Here is an 18,657-nt window from a genome sequence, read left to right as displayed (position 1 = left end):
AATTGAGTTGATGCAGAAGCGATACTGAGTAAGGCAGGATTTAAATTTATTCTGTACTATTTATGGGGCGTACATATTTGCATGATATTTATTTCGGAAAAAAATAATACAATGATAAGGCGCTGAAGAGAGTAACCTACAAAAGTATCTCATGGGCGTGTCTGTGTAGATAAGGTTAGACCAATTTTATCACAGATACTTTGGGTGAAATAATATATAATAATTTAATAATTATTCGCAATATTTCTAATGAAATTGGTTGTAACCTGGATAGTGTTTAGGATAAACATATCCGATTTTTATTTATAAGGGATGATTATTGATACCTATACCTATTTAGAAAGGTAGCTGCCAAAAATATAGGGAAAAATTAGTTGAAGATGCAATTGTTAATTTTGAATTTGAAATATGAGATCGACAAATAAGAACTTTAATAGAAAGGTCCCAATATGTTAAGACGCCTGTCCCGTTAAGAAAAGATATCCTGGGTTCGATTCCTAGTTGTGACCTTTATCTTTTTTATTTTCTGTGCTTTGTTCTGTTTCATTTTTCATTTAGAGTATTATCTTCTTCTTCAATATTAAATTGATGTGTATAACCTTAAAAATAACTTAAATAAAAAAGTTGTTCTTGTATATTTTGAACTAACGGAGGTGTCCACCAAGTAGCATGTATTTAGTTTATTGTAGGTACAAGTAAAAAAATAGAATAAAAAAATAAAGAAGGCAAAAAAAAACTTTACGTATGCTAGCTTACGATAACACTATTTGAAGATTGGGTAAGGTTACTAGTGACATGACTCTAATATCAGAAATTTGTTGGAGGCTCACATTTTAATTTATTCCGAAAAATTCGTAACCGTGATACATTTTTTACAGACCGGTACCCACGAGTGTACATTATTTATATTTGAGATGAATAAAAACATTAAGGCGATGCCATACGTAGTAATGCAAAATCATGTGTTTTTGGTTTCAAAATTTGGTCGCCTAGAAATGTTTCAGATGCTTTAATTAAATACTGCGAGTAGAATACATCTTGGCCTTTGAAATAATCGAGTATTTTTTAGATAAGTATTTTTATAAGCCCAGAAAAAAATAGTGTAAAGGCCTATGAAAACTGCTTTAAAGTTCAAAATCTCCTACTTACAAAGCCATTTTCAGTTATAATTTTATTGTATAATGTGGCAAATTACGTTATTTATAAAATGATCGCAAAAAAATATTTATGCCTGAACATCCACAAAATAAAATAAAAGGCACTTTTTGGCCATGTTTTTTTCTTGCATAAATCAAAACAGGCGGATGGTGTTAATCGGGAATTTAAACCTTATCGCCATCTACGTAAGGGTTGTTATTGATAGCGGCTCAATTTAAAATATTACACGACGTAGTGCATCGCCTTAACTTATCATTAAATTTTTTTGAAAAATGTATAAATTTAAGCACCCGATTTTATTTTTCTAAACGATGAATTAGTAATTTCCTTGGGTATTCATTCATTTGAAAACATCTGAAATTTTAGTAATGCGTTTATTAGAATTAATTCAAATGAACTCCGCGTAAACATCAATTTTCCAGGCCTGCCAGAGCAAATTCAACCGTAGGTCCGTCGAAAATACACTAGTGCCTCTACTGAATATTTTTGTAGATGCCTTCTTCACTTACGTCGTTAAGATTCCGACTTTTTTTTAGGGTATTGTGTCGTCCGTAATGAATAGTTACAAGATTTCACCCAACGAAACAACAGTGTAAATAATTACGCAATGGAATTTTAATTATTAGCAACATTTTATGATTTGGCAGAAGACAGTGCTAACGATCTGATTTGACACGTTTCCTCCCATTGATTCTCTATTTACATTATTTATCTCGGAATGTCTTTTGCAAAGCGGTCAGTCTTTTTCTCATCACTATTATGAGATTAACCATGTTTAGAAATATTCGATAAACAAACACTGGAGATCAAACAGTAAGCGTTTGACGAGCAGGGCTGAGAAAACTAAAGTTTTTAATGATAAAATAAATCACAGTAACTTTGCTTCACACCATTTTTAATTGATTCATTGGTAGATAATCTCAGAATTGTCCCGGTGAAAGACCAGCATTAGGAAAAGAAACGTTGTTTGAAATGAATTTTGTCGTGTTTTGTGGCCAGATCTGACAGTCAAGATAATTTCTTTGAAGAGGATTATTATATCAGATTAGACAGATTATATCGAAGAAAGGTGATTATTCTGTCTGAAATTATCAAAGAAAAGGTATTATTTTGTTTGAATATTTGAAAAAAGTAGATTATTCTGTTTGAATATGTCGAAGAAAGAGGATTATTCTGCCTGAGTATGTTGAAGAAAGAGGATTATTCTGTCGGAATATGTAGAAAAAAGAGGATTATTCTGTCAATTTACCAGCAATGTAGAAAGTGAGTTAATAAAAAAATTCATTCATACTTAAGATCAGACATTTGGCTTCACCAAGCAATTTTTCACCGCGAAATTAATTTATGTATTACTTCCATGGCCTTATTTTAAACACTCAGTAAATTTATTGATATAACAAAAACAGTTTAAAAAAAAAGAAACCAAAAACATATGCAACGTACTTAAAAAAACACATATTGCAGGCAATTTGTATAATATATCATCGGTAGTGGATATTTTTGTAGTGGCTTGTAAAACACATCTTAAATAGAAATCTGATTTTTTACTATATAAATATGTATGTAAGTTAGTACTTCAATGCATTTTGTTTTATTTAGAGATATTATATGTATATATAAAATTGAAATCCGAACATCAAAAAACTTTTTTGCCGACTCACCCATTTGGAGATGTACTGAAATTTCATCTATCGTTTTCATGTGTTAGCAGAAGTTGATCCTTACAAATTGGTGGTCTAACTGCAGGAGCACTGATTGATAAGTTTCCTCAGACCACTTTGAAATTTGCGAGGTTGTACGTTAGGACGTGGTTGAGGTCAAAATGGAACTTTTCGGTTATAAAGACAACAAATTTGTAACCAAAATATATTATTTTTTTGTTGTTTTTATTTTTTTCATATCCCAGCCCTGCAAATGTTGCCGCATAGTGGATTACATCACTGTCTCTTATGGGCTTTTCGTCAATGGACACACATTGACGCGGAGGCTCCACAGTTGGACAAACAATGTGACAAGGACATCACCTCTGTTGCGGACGCTATTTGTCGATGATTTGTATTTCATTGTAGACTGGGTACTTCAAATTCATATTGAGTTATGTTAAGATTAGCATGAGGTTGGATTCCCATACACAAAGCATCAGATCGTCAATTTAAAGTGTCTAGTTTAAAAAAAAAAATCTATCTAATCCTATTTTATCTTACGTAATTAGAACCAATGAAAAGAAACCGGTTTAAAAAACGCTTTTTTTAAACCATTATACGTATTTAAACAAACGATTTTATCGCCAGGCAAGTAAAAAGTTATCCATTGATGTTCTCATTAAAAAAAATGTCTGCCAAAGATGTTTAACGAATGAATTAACATCTTATGGAACTTAGGCATTACTAAGGCTTTACGTGCCCTGCCCAAGTGGCCATTAAGGAGGTTCTATCTGGTTGCCATGGTCTAATCTCGTAGAAAAAATGCAATTACAGATACTACGTAAGTTTTTTACAGTTTTTCTCTAAATAAATGATAATATAGAAAAAAAGATGGATGGAAGATCTAGACAAATGATGTTAGTCAAAAATGAAGGAAAATATTTTTTTTACATACGTGCGTGTCTGACATGCCTCACCTCATGACTTCGACACTTCCGTGACTGGTGACTGACACGTGAAAGAACAGTTCCACTGAGTCTTCCAGGCTTCAGATTGCTCTCATGATAAAAAAACCCCGATACTATAAGGAAACAGGGATCGAAGTAACTCTCGATAGGCTAAAATTACCCACTCTTACTGACACTCACAGAACTTAAAGGTAGTTTCAATTTTTTATATTACACACTTGAGCAACTAGTAACAAAACTTGGTATCATTTACATGTTTATGTCGTACTCTTATAAACCACCACTATTCAACAGCCTCTCGAGGGTAGGCAGAGATTAAGGACCGCGCGCTCTCCACGCAAACGCTGACTGACTATTTTCTATAATCGATACTTTTAGAAATACCTCCACAGATATGCGTACTGCTCAAAGTATATAAAGAATATGTTAAACGATCATCAAATAGGATCCTGTTTGGCGACATTAAAAAATCCTGTATAATTTTGAGAATACTGATTATATTGAGCATTTTGTGAGTCAGTTTATCGAAGAGAGTTTTTCCTGTTTGTTGTGAATTTTTAGGCGAATTTTCGACTAAGATTATAATGTAAGCTTTGACTTAAAGATAAACTACGAGTTAAATTTAATATTTTAAGCATAACAAATTAATTGACGTTTACAAATTGTAAAATAAATTATGGTATACGAAAGGATACTGATTAAAGAACCGCCAATAACAATTTTTATAAAAGATTTATCAATTCTTCGAAGGGTTTTTAACAATGAGATTAATATAATTTGGATGGTTTCGATAGGCAGGACATGTAGGGCGGTTGGAAGACAGCCAAACGCCAACGAGGCTTCTCTATTATAAACCTGCAGGATGAAGAAGCGAGAATCACCGTATAATTTGGAATTCAAAAAATAAGGGAGGCAATTGGAGGTTTTCAGAAGAGGATTATGATGCCAATGGACGTACAGATATATAATATTACGTGTCGTCTATCTTTGTCGCTTTGACTGGGAATTTTTGAAAGGAGAGATATTGTTCAATGCATTCAGTACAAAATACAAAAATCGTTCATTCTTATTTTTATTTTTGATTTTTACTAAATATACAAACATTTAACAATGGATTTACAAATACAGATAGTAAGAGGCTAATTGCACAAAAGGGTATTTTTATTTAACGAAACTGCCCAATTCAATTGCGAAATTATTTCTCGTATTTGATTTGGGAAGTGGCGCCATTATAGTTGGTGTTTAAAAAATTATATTAATTGATATACAAACCTCAAAAAACATAGTACCTACAATGTTAACAAATGTAATAAATAAAATAAATGTACAAAGCAGAATATTATTATAATAAACTTCGGTAAATGACAGAATACAAATATAAATACCAAACAGAAAAATAATTGCATTAATAACATAATACAAATTTCATTAGAATAAGAAAGATAATTGGAAAACTTCAAACAAAATAAAAATATGTAAAAGTTAAGTAATAAATATAATTTAAATATTGAAGACAATATTAGTGATTTCTAAACGAAAATCTGAAACAGAAAAATCAGAAAAGGAAACGGTCACATCTGGGACACGAACCCAGGACCCTTGTCTTTCCGTGACAGTGCTCTACCAACTGAGCTAATGGGACCCTATTCCCCTCGGTCACTTTTAACTGTATCATACTTCGAATAAGACCTACTAACATTGTCTTCATTTTTCCACCGCACATTTTATTGGCAACTATCTTTATTTTATTTTATTTTATTTTTGTTTATTGCAGAAACAAACAGTACATAATTACATGGATGACAATAGTTACAAAGTTATAAAAGTTAGTATAATAATTGGTACCAATGACATGTCGCTGACATATATACATAGAAGGTATATTATACATTTACGGTTAAGTTACATTTTTAAGTTAAGTTAATTAGTGTGCTGGGGAAGGAGAGAGGTGTGTGTGAGTGTTTGTGTGTGTGTACGTGTGCGTGTGTGTCTGTGTGTGGTTGTATGTGTTATGTTGGCGAATTTAGTGTGCTAAAAAAGTTTTTCTTAAATAGAGGGAGAGAATCAAAAAATATATCGGTACTTGTGCTTGTTTGAATTGAGTTGAATGTTTGAAGGATGCGAGAAATAGGGGAATTGGCTGCAGCGTTTGTATTATTACTAGTTGTGTAAAAAAGGTTGGTGTGTCGAGTTCTTTTAGATGGGGTGTTAAAATTTATTTGGGATAGAAGTTCTGAGCAGTCTATTTCGTTGTGTATTATTTTATGGAGAAATGTCATGTCAGCTACCGTTCGCCTGGATTTCAGGGATTGGAGAGTGCAGATATAATTATTGTTGTATTTATAACCTAGGTACTTAATAAATTTATTTTGTATGCGCTCTATATTATTGACATAGTAAGTGTATTTGGGATTCCAGACAGGCGATGCATATTCCAGTGTACTTCTGACTAGTGAGGAATAAAGCATTACTAGCGTACGTGGATTTTTAAATAATTTACTCAGACGCAGTATGAAACCTAACATTTTGTAAGATCTAGCAGTGATTGAAGAAATGTGTATGTATGATCTTTATGTATGATCGCAAGATTCAACCCGAACTAAATGCAATCCAGACAGCGTCTTTGTAGATAAACCTATCTTATTTTTTATTTTTAATGTGCGACATCTGTTGACTTTTCTGCAAGTCTAGAATGAATATTTATTTTTCGGAATAACTTTATTGAGTAAAACCTCAAATTGTAATATTTAAATATTGAAGACAATATAAGTGATTTCTAAACAAAAATCTGAAACAGAAAAATCAGAAAAGGAAACGGTCACATCTGGGACGCGAACCCAGGACCCTTGTCTTTCCGTGACAGTGCTCTACCAACTGAGCTAATGGGACCCTATTCCCCTCGGTCACTTTTAACTGAATCATACTTCGAATAAGGGTCCCATTAGCTCAGTTGGTAGAGCACTGTCACGGAAAGACAAGGGTCCTGGGTTCGTGTCCCAGATGTGACCGTTTCCTTTTCTGATTTTTCTGTTTCAGATTTTCGTTTAGAAATCACTAATATTGTCTTCAATATTTAAATATTACAATTTGAGGTTTTACTCAATAAAGTTATTCCGAAAAATAAATAAATATAATAGTTATAAAACTTAGAAAACAGAAGAAATAAAAATTAGAAAATAAATGTACTCATTAGGTAGGTAATTATAGAAGGTACGTACAGTGCTGTCAATATTGTAATAAATGGGTGCAAAATAAAATGTAATGGATCATTACTTGTGCTGTCATACGTCGGGTTTTTCCTCAACCATTGTAAGAAATGAAAACTTTAAAAACGGAAAACTTTTGTTATTTTTCGACATCAATATAGCTTTTCTTGGTAGGTAATAATGTGTCCAGTAAGGAATGTGTTGTATAATCATGTAGCTAATGCTATATGATCTAAATAGAAAACTGTACAACGCATTGAAAGATTTTTTGTACCAAAAACATAACATAATTATATCAGATCAGCCGTCAGTCTTTGTACACACTTCTGGTATTAAGTACTTCTGGTACTTAATATCAGAAGTGTGTACTTAGAATATTAAAGAATTTCGAATATTCAACACTTAAAAATATAAAATACTAACTCTGTTAACTATAAATACAATAACAATTTTATCATCTTTTTAAAAGATATAAAAATATTTATAAAAAAAATATGTTAAGATATCCGGCAATAATATTTTAAGTCCACTCTTAGCATCACTTAAACAAACATATACTATTATTGCATTAGTATTTTAAAAAAGCACGAAAAAACTCAACAAGAAAGTCAGCAGAAAAAAGTAATAACGCACGACTTATATTATAAATCCGAACAAATAAACAAAATACAATGCTAGACTTCTAGAATAGACTTCTAATATTTTGTTAAATATTTTAACCTTCGGCCATACCAAGATGCAAAACAATGCCTATGAGGGGAACTCAAATACCCCACGCATTTTATCATTTTTAAGCCATGTTTTCCATGTATTTTATTGCAATTTTTTTATATGGCTTACAAATTTGAAGTGTTTTTGTGAAATAATGATCAAAACGACATTTTCAACGTCATTTACATGGCGCATGTCACAAAATAGTAAAACTGTCCCTAATGACTTTTTATACTAACATGTACCTCAACTTTGTAATCTTCACCTCAATTTATTGATGTATAACTGCTTTATAGAGGTCACGAAGGAATAAATAAATAAATAAATAACACAGATTTAATTTAATTTCATTTATTAACGAACTGGGATTATTCTAAATTACCGCGGATGACGTTCAAAGATATTACCTCACTAATCACAAAGCTTTGGTGATGGCTGAAACGAATGAGATGGCGCATGAGGTAGTTACTTTACGAGTAGAATGGCGGAAACAGCTGTTGCATGATTAGGTGCGAAACAAATATTTTTGTGGCAAGATATTTAAAAAAAATCTGTTTTATTCTACAACCTTCCTTCCTTAGTTTATTTTGTAATTGTAGATAATGAATTTATAGGAATACAAAAAATACTAAAACTCTAACGTCTCAAATTATTTTTAAAGGCAATAATTATTAGCTTGAAACACTCATCCACATTGAAAAATCTCCTGATAAAAGATACATGACGCCAACGGGACGTGAACCCGTGTCCTTTCGATTTCCGGTCGACAGCTCTGACCACTGAGCTATGGCGACTTATCTGCATTCAACAATTACTGCTTATTACATTTTTTCACTTGAAAACAACCAACTTTATTTTATATGAAAAAAGCATTGTAAGTGCTAACTCTCTCACTAGATGGCGTCGAGACAAATTGTCTACATTTTTTGGTGAAGATACTTGAACTTGTCAAATATTAATTATTATTTTTTTGGTAAACCAATGTTTAAGACAAGATTTTTTATGCATAGCACAAAGGGTAACAATTATTTTTTTAAGCATTAATTATTAGCCTGAAACACTCATCCACATTGAAAAATCTCCTGATAAAAGATACATGACACGGATAAGAGATAAGCCGCCATAGCTCAGTGGTCAGAGCTGTCGTCCGGAAATCGAAAGGACACGGGTTCATGTCCCGTTGGCGTCATGTATCTTTTATCAGGAGATTTTTCAATGTGGATTAGTGTTTCAGGCTAATAATTATTGCTTATAAAAATAATTGTTACCCTTTGTGCTATGCATAAAAAATCTTGTCTTAAACATTAGTTTACCAAAAAAATAATATCTAACTTCTCCATTTAAAAATGCACATGAAAATTCAGTGATTTTAGGTACGTTGGCAAAGCGAAGATTAAAAGCTATGTGTGTTACTTTTAAAAGAATTATTAATACTTTTGAAATATACATATCGGTAAGACTGCTTTACCTTTTTTGAAATAATTCAAGGTATCTTACTTTAAATGGCTCAATCGACAAATTGGGTTGAATTTCTATGCTAAATTTAAGATTTCTTTTGCGACAAAAACACATTATTTTTTTCAATGCATTAGTTCAAAAATTACTCGTATTGTGTACTTAATATAATAAAACATTTTGGCGAAATGCAAATTATTTAGTTTTTCTACTGCAAAACATTATTAGGCATCGTTTTTCATGGAGAGGTTGTGAGGTGATTATATAATTATATTTTTTTACTTTTTAAATCACAATATATGATATATTTTCAGCCAACTAAGTTTTGTTTGTACCTTAAGCTTTTCATGGTCATATAAAAACAGCTGATAATATAAAATAAACTAGACAAAGCCTATTAGTAAATTTAAGTCTAATGTTGACGTATTTCTAAGTTTACATCAAATTAATTTATAACTTTATCAAAAATGGTGAACTAAGTTAATTATATTAAATTGAAGACAGCGCATTGAACGAGTGTATTTTTTATTTTGGAAATTTATTTTTAATGACGAATTATGAAACCAATGATCTCTTACCTCAAACATCATTTTTATGAACAGGTTCTGTATCTACTCTTTAAATTAAAGTTAAAACAATAGCAACTATAGTATTTTTAAATGATTGATCGTATATTTTCTGTGATGTAATTCTTAAACAACTTGGTTAAGGCTCCGTAGTGTAAGCATTCAAAATGAAGAAGAATATGTTTTATAAGAGATATATTATGTAAATAAATGGAGAAACTTTACTAATATATAATATTGCTATTTAATTTTAAAACTGGTCTAATTATTTATTTTCCTGTTGAAAACGGGACTGCAAGTCTTTAACAAATTAATTGAAAGGTTTCCTAAAAAAACTATTAGTGAAACACGTATGTTTTATGAGGATGTCGGAACACGTGTTCCTAAAAATTATAATATTTTTTGTTTCACGTTTTTTGCAGGATTTTAATGAATCATCAGTTCTCATTTTTCACCGTGTACAAAGGTTAGAGGGAGAGCGATATAAAAAAACGTTAATAAGCAAGTGAAAATATTTAATAAAAAACGACTCGTCTTAAATAGAGCAAAAATCTCACGACGAATGCATAAGATTCACTGTGTATTTTTTCATATCTATAATTTATAACATATTAAATAACAGAATACATGTGTTTTTTATAATTTTCGGACCAAGCTTTGCGGTTTTTTTTCTTTCGAGAGAATATCATATAATTATTGTTTCGGGTCTGCAAATTAATGTGCAGATATTATCTAAAAAACATCGTATATATATTTTTAGGAACTTAAAAACTTAAAGTGTGATGGAGAAATACGTTCCAAATCGGTAGAAATTCGGAATGCGGGGGTATGGGAATTCCGTTTACAATAATTGAACGCATTGCATTTAGGTTGAGTTAGTAGGGATTGATTCGGACATTGCAACGGTCTTAAAGTAAATTTAATAAACATAGAACTGCGGAAATTAGTGGATTATGGTAATAGCCAGTCAGGGCTATCTACAATTAATTGCATATAACGTATATGTTATATGATTGCGACATCTTATAACATTTGGAAATCGAGGAATTTCCATTCATTCCGTACGTTGTAGGGTCAACAACCGGTTTGCGACGAATTCGAGAATTGAGCAATTATTATTGGCAAACTGGTAATTATTAAAGGTCACTCACTTCGAACATTGAAGAAATACAAAAATATCTCGACGAAACGTGTTCCACCATTATAACGAGATGAGCTGTGCGCAAAGAGCGGATTCGGTAGTTTTAGTTAGAGCGTTGGAAGTCAATTAGAGGTAAACAGATTTAACCTTTTTTTTTGCTTCATGCCTCATATAAATATAATACATCATTGATTACCACGCACATTCGCCCATTCTCTTAATGAATAGGTGAATTTGCAATTATACATACAAATTTTCATAAACGAAAATCCCCAAAAATGTTATTTATTTTTGTTTTAATATCCCAATTTAAAAGTCCTTTGAAGGATGTTTTTCACTCCCTTATATCCTATTGTACCCATCCAAATCTCCAAATACTATATCTGTAATGGTATCTTTACTACAACTAAACAAAAGTCATTCTCTATTAGGGAGGTGTTAAATATATTAATAGCTTAGATCTTTTTTGCATTACTTATATGTCTTGCATTTCGTTTAATGTTATTTAATTCTTTTTATATGACCTAATCGTTGATAATTATTAATGGTAACTTCTAATAATGTTAATCTCTCTTTTGTATGAAAATGTAAGAATTATATTTCAATAAACGAAAATAACCTTGAAAAAAAAAACTATTTAGTACGCAGCGAGATTTTATATGAGAAAGTTGGTACCCATAAGATATATTATAATATCTATATGAATAAGACATTTTCACGAGAGTTACATAATAAAAGTTCTCTGTAAAATATCGCATTGCATTTTGTGAGAATGTAAAATTTTCTCTTATACCTATAAAATTAACTTAGGTATCCACATGCAGCTTGAGGGTTTTCATATTATGTCACACAATCGATAAATTACAACTTGTGTGGACATCTTCATTAAGTCACACTTAAGACTTATTGACTTAAGTGGTGCTTAATGAAATGACTTATCGCGATATTACCTAGTTTATTTTAACTTATTACTTAACCAACAATACTAGTAAACATAATAATAAATTATGATGCGGCACGTTTTACCGCAGCGAAGATATAATCACATCAAGGTTAATCATTATAATGATATTGTGCCATCAAATTAATTACGGCAGAGTTAAAAGATGGAACTTTGAACCCAAATCACGACACATTTCTTCATAGGAGTCTTGTTAATTAATTGTAGCGTAGAAGAGATCTGACAATAACATGCACGTTTAACATAACATTTTCTTTATAAAGTCTGAAGTTAATGCCGGATCTACGGATTCTATGGTGCAAATTGTGTAATTTGTATTTAAAAAAAAGGTGACTACGGGATTAAAATCAGCTATTTAATGTATTTTGAAAAAGATCGAAGTCGATGCAGCCTAATGAAAACGATGCAGTATAATCACTGAAGCCGGACATACTAATAAACGAGTTTTAAATTTTACACAACTTTTAAAAAACCATTAGTTTATGGTAAATGGTTGTTTATCAGTTGTGCAAAATTTAAAACACATTTATTAGTTAGTACTTATTACGTACATATTACTCATAATAACCGCCACATAATAATAACTAAGAATTCATTTTCAAACTTCTCAAAAACTTTTCACAGCCTGCGATATTGTAAATAACTTACGTCCACGCATACCGAATTTCTACCGACTTATAACAAGTTTCTCGTTAATTCTCTAAATTTATAAGTTCCAAAAATATGTTATTTTTGAAGATTTATATATTTGTTATGCCCAAACGTCAATTATACGAAATTTCCTCAAAAAAACGTTTTTTCTGTTATTTAATATGTCATAGGCTTAAAAAAATCACAGTTTATCTTTAATTCATCTTAAGCATTAGTAGAGCAATTATTCTAAATTGTTTTTACCATTTTCGCTGAATAATTATAGTTTTTTTTTAATATTAGCGTGCTCCTTCTAACATTCGTATTTATATATCTCCCTTTCAAACCATCTGTAATCGCTTACGGGATGTCACATAAATATTTGTGACAAGAGAAGTTCTTGCTTAATTGGGTTTATTTTGTCTATGGGTATTTTTTTCGAACTTTGGCAATATTTTGAAGGAAGGAAGTGGAGTTTTGTTTATGGTCACTTCCTCCCCGGCCCATTAGGCCGATGGGTCGGTGGATCCAGTCACTCGCCTTTTAAGGGGTTTCAATCTGAGTTAATCATGTGAATAGGAGTTATTATTTCTTTAAAAAAGGGCGCGGGGTGTTTATCCTTTCACGAATAGTTCGTGTTGATTATTATTTCTAGTGGGGATTATGGAATCCCGCTTTTCATCCAGTGTTGGCCGTTGGTCATATTTGTATACTCGTGTTTCGGAACTGAAACCGTAAATGGATCGGTCCTAGCTATGGCTAGTAGTTGATGGCTGAGTTTTCCCGCGTCGCGAAGGAACGGATTGCTGTTCCCGAATTCTGTAAGACAAGCCTGGTCGGCTACCACGTGCTGCAGGCCTGATGCCCCTGCAGGCGTCCATTGAGGGAGTTGCTGTCCTCCCGCTGCCACTAAGAAAACGGCTTGCTGTCTTGGCTCCGTTGAAGAGTCTGGTCGACTACCACGTGCTGCAGGCCTGATGCCCCTGCAGGCGTCCATTGAAGGAGATGCGTCCTCCTGCTTCCACTAAGAGAAGGATGTCCTGGCCTCCGTCCCGGGTCCGTTCCCCGCTGCCGAGAGCAAGTTTTCGTTCGCCATTCGTTGTCGTTCTTTCGTTTCACGTTAAGTTAGTTTAGTTTAATTCAAGAGTCCATCGGGTATGTGCCTATATTCATTTCTATGATTACATGTTTATCATCTGTACTCCTTTGTAGTTGCTTTTGATGTTTCAATATATTTTCCATTAAGAACTCACTCTTTTATTTATGATCACTTAACTTACTTGACAGGAAATTATTCCCACAATCTTGAGATGAGATCTCTGCTCTACCGTTTCCTTTTAAACATTGGAATGTACCTACATAAAATTGCATACGTTACAGGGACTTAATGTGTAAATGTAAATAAGTATTTATAATTAAATTTTTTAACCTTAAATTAATAACCTCTAAATTATTTACCTTATCTTTTCAAGGTATTTTGAGGAAGTATCCATATATCAATGTGTTGATTCCGGAATGTGGGAAGGTTTTTGCAATCCTGCACATCCCATAAAGCATATATACAATAAAAGTAAAATAGTATTACAGTAATATTATCATAATATGTAAAAAGTAAGAATGTAAAAGCAAGGAAATATTTTTTTATATTATTATACGTAGAACAAAAAAGACGTTTAACATTACATTGACATAAGTCATCCAGGTATTATTATTATTGACAGGACTAACAACTTTATTCAGTGTACTACGGTGTTTGAATCGGGACTCTGGCAGGATTCCATGCTAAGGACATTTTTGGAGTTGTTTGTTCTCTCCCTTAAACCTGCTATCCTGCTATCATGGGAGTTGTAAAACCTGGTACTCTCCCTTCCGTAAGCATGTTGAAAACACTGCAGTATCTATTATCTATGCTTGGTTAAGTGTTTTCTGTACCATGGATAAAAATAAAAATATCATTAAAAATAATACAAACCCATTTTCAGAATTCTAAATCAATCTTTATTTCATTGAAATAATTTTGATTCTAGAACAACACCTTTGTTGTCACTTTCCTGTTTTCTGCAGTATTTTTTCGTGGTTATATGGGTTTATTTTTAATTTGGTTATAAATAGTTTTATAAGACTGAGCAAGTTAATTTGATATCCAGTTGTGAAATAGTGTGAACAAGATTGTAAGTCGTAAAAGAAACACGTATCTAATCATAACATGTCATGATTACAGATTATATATATCGAAAGGATGCAGCATAGCTTTGAAAGACCAACAAATATTCCTGAAAAATAATATTTGATTAAATCTTTATCTATTTCGCCAGCTGTAAACAACATTCAATAGTCTCAAAATTTCTCGTTTCTTTTTTATAAAAAGCTTGCTAGGAAAGTCTTGAATAAGCAAAATTATTTATATTTAAAAAAATATGAATACCGCAGAAGACTCTCAACTGCTCCCAAGAGTCTGGAGCCAGTGATACTACAGCATCCCCAACTGGAGATGTCGTGAGGTTAAGGAGGAGTGAATTTGGATGGGAAAAAAGAAATGGTGGAAGCTCCTGGCTATTCAAACCTGGTCTTCAAACACAGTTTAAGCTTTTTCAAGCAGCTTTTAAATTATGAACGGTGGTCTTCTACCAGGGCGATACTAAGAGACATTTCTACCCTGGAGTGTACTACAAATATGCTTTATACCATTTTAATCGATTTGACCTAAGTATATTTAATTTGCGCATTTGCTAAAAGCATTAACTTTGTGGCTCGTCATAATTTACAATAAAACGCATACATTTATTACTGACCACTTCCTTCATCAGGAGAATTTAAAACTCTGATCTACAGTACAAAATATTAACAGATTTATATAAAAAAAAATTAGGTGTTTGAGGGAGAAGTGAACACAGAGGTAATTACGGGATTTCTAAGAAGAACGGAGTGGTTAACTGGAAATTTATCTATAATGGTGCTTAAAGATGGATTTTTTGGTAATTCATTATACTAGAGTTATTATTTAGGAATTTTCTGATTTCGCGTTCTTCTAAATAATTATTTTTTTTCACCTCTCCCACAAACACCTAAAAATTTTTGTACAAAGCTGTCAATATTTTGTATCGTAAATTAGTTTTTAATATTCTCCTCATGAAGGAAGAGTTCTTCCGAAACCGGTAGAGGGTAAATAAAATTAAGGTGGTCAATAAAAAAATTATGGGTTTTTATTGTAAATAAAATTTGTTTGCGCGCGTTTGGATTTGAACCGATGATAATATTTTAAATTGGCAATTTTTTACATCTGCAATGAAACCTTCGTATAAAATATTTATTTTTAATCATAGCCTATTATTAATGCATTGCGGAAATTTTCTTATTGTAAGGTTATTAAAGATGTTATGACCTAGTGACGTCCGCCAGTCATCGGGCCACATTGAGACATAATTACACCGCATTATCTTAGAAAACTAACTATACCACATTTAATTACTAACTCCATAGCCATCAAGCAGTTTATCCAGAGAGCACACATTTCATGAGCATTTACGTTTCACATGATTTGTCTCATACATATGTATGTACTCTTCTGGTACTCTGACTCTTGATATGACCCGACTCAAGTATTTAATTCTCTTGGTCATGCTGTCTTCCTTCGATGTCCTGTACTTCATCTACTATTCACTTCAGCTTCATATTGTCTCCTTAGATACCTTTCTTCGTTTTTGGGCATTTTTGCTAAAGTTTATACTTTGCGTTTTAGTCATGTCCCACGATTTTGAGTGGTTACAGTTACAGTTATATATTGTAAAAAATTGGAAAGTTATACTTTTTAAGATGCAAATTTATTAATTTGAATACAACTGTCGAACCTTTATATATAATAATAATAATAAGCCTTTAATTTGAACTTCTGTTAGGTATATTAAGATTAGAAATGTTTTGTTTGTTGTAATATATCCCGAAGCTCAGTTTGCCTCTTGGCATAGGCCTACTCTAATTTTTCTCGTATTTAAAGTTGTAATATTGAGTATTTTGTTTCTTCTTGTTGTTAGAGGGTTGTGGTCAATAACTCCCGCGGGGACCAGCCGAATTGGGAGACTTTTTGTTGGTTGGTTTTGGTTGTTAATTTTGGTTGGTGTTAATATTCCTTGTTTTCGATCTTTCGAGACAGTAATTAGTTTTTTGGAGCATTTAGTTGTGGGTCAGAACTTGCCCGGTTGACATAGTTCAGTATGTTAGGTCTGTTGGTCTCTTTCATGCTAGTTTTGGGTAGAGGTTGTGAAGGATGGCTTGATATTTTGTTTGTATTTACTTTCTTCTGTGCTGATGACTTAGGAGAATCCGAAGTTCCTCTTTTTCGCTTTTCGCTAATGTTGTCCTTCGGTTTTAACACTATCAGTTTGTCATATTTTATGTAAGCAATTTCTCCTTTCTTTTTCTCTTCTTCTAGTTGAGGTTGTAACTGTTTTCGTTTTTCCAGGATTTCTTTCGAGTAGTCTTCTTTCACATTAATACCTTTATATATTTATATTTAATTATTTATATCAAAAGGAAGTGTGTATTTATAATGTGCTATTACTACATTAAATTAAACAAAGTCTGATTTCGTATTTGATTACGGGTATTTTTGACTAAGTTTGTGGTGTCTTAAAATTAATCAAAAATACCTGAAAGATCTTGCAATAATAAAAATAATATATTTTTGGAAAATATTAAGTTTTAGCGTAAATTTGGACCAACATTAAAATAAATCAAATTTAACATTTCTGATTAAGTATCCATTAGTTCCATTCTGTTAATGTATTGGTTTATTTTTCTTTAAAAGATTTAAAATAGCAATAGTATAGGCAGAATAAAAAGATACTATCAGATACAGCTACCAACCTGACACGCTTGACCGAACCCGGAACACACAAACAAATTTACAGACAGACGAAATAAATACAAGATTACTCAAATGAAATTTCAGAGGAGGATTAATAGTACAAGAAGCAAAGAAAGATATCGCGCATCTTGGTTTCGTAATTCGGAATCTATATGACTAGTTAAAAACAAGTGCAGTTCTGGGTTGTAGCGGGTGGCAGAACGCAGGGTTAAGATTTCTTTGATGATTTGTAACGATGAAGATGTACGTGAACTTATAATATGGAAATTCCTACATGAATATTTATCATAATATCGGAAAATAGATATGATATAATCACACTACTTAATAACAACGTTCAATAAGAGATTCCGTCCACACGACGCCCGCACAATGCGCTGAGCCGTGAGAACTAGCGAGCATGTAAAAATCTACACATTAATGGGAAGGCTCTTGTACTTTATTTTAACATTTTGCTAGTTGGGAGTGGCTTTGCGCGTAGTGCGAGCCCCGTGTGGAATGAACCATTTGCTCTTATCTCATAAAGCAGCACCTAACAGAAAATTCTTAACTCTTCAGACTCGATCAGAAAGTTGAATTATTTTTTGAAGATGCTTGATCAGAAAATCGGAGTATTTTTTAAATAAAATCAAAATTAATGGAATATTTCTGAACGTATCCGGAAACTTAAAACATTTTTGAAATGTGATAAAATACACATACAACATTATTATTAAAAATAATTTTATAGTTTTTGAAATATTATATAATAGATCAAACATAAAAAAAGGTTTTAAAATAATTCACATTACGTTTTTTCGTATACCTACTGTTAAAGAAAAAAAAACATATTTTGTTAAACAAATAGATTGTAAATACTTAAAAATAATTATTAAGAAATTCACAAAATTTCATACATTTTTCTCAAATTCTGCTTGAAATCGTTGGTATCATAGAGGTGTACATTTCAATCAATTTGTGTAAAACACAAAGATTTGTATTCTTTTTCTAAAACCGTTGAGTAAATATTTCTAACGGTAAGGGAAACACAACGATTTCGACCGTACGAACTGTTCGGAAAAGCGAACAAATTGATTATACGGGTAATAGCTGTTTGTTCCCTAAGACGAACAAATCAGCCTGATGAAATAAATGTGTGATCTATGCAGATTTGAAAAAAACTGATACCAATTTTTTACTCCCGGGCCAAAGACACGACTACTAACTAATGTTTTATTTTCAAAGAGCACTATTAATTCATCAAAATAATAACCACTTCAGCGGTAACAATAATAAGATATATATTTAAAAAATGGAATACGTTTTCATTTCCTTACTCAGAAATTTGGTAATTAAAAATCAGCCTGTCTTTTAT

General features: G+C 31.8%; 1 protein-coding gene across 3 annotated transcripts in view; it reads right to left on the bottom strand.

The window, feature by feature from the left end:
* Positions 1-18,657, bottom strand: part of dsb (scavenger receptor class B member debris buster) — a 288,594-nt gene that overhangs the window by 118,234 nt on the left and 151,703 nt on the right. Inside the window, exon 1 of one of the 3 annotated variants that reach the window (XM_089647777.1) lies at positions 3,779-4,045. The exons of 1 other annotated variant lie outside the window; for it this stretch is intronic. The gene's annotated coding sequence lies outside the window, so the exon portion shown is untranslated. Of the gene's footprint in view, positions 1-3,756; positions 4,046-18,657 lie in introns of those variants that run through there. One more of the 3 variants, XM_089647776.1, reaches the window with a different exon arrangement.

The sequence above is a fragment of the Hesperophylax consimilis genome, chromosome 27 (assembly GCF_061612785.1).
Source record: "Hesperophylax consimilis isolate HC1 chromosome 27, BYU_Hcon_1.0, whole genome shotgun sequence".
Classification (NCBI taxonomy): Eukaryota; Metazoa; Arthropoda; class Insecta; order Trichoptera; family Limnephilidae; genus Hesperophylax; species Hesperophylax consimilis.
Note: the sequence above shows the minus strand (reverse complement) of the source record. Positions and strands in the feature narration are given on the sequence as shown.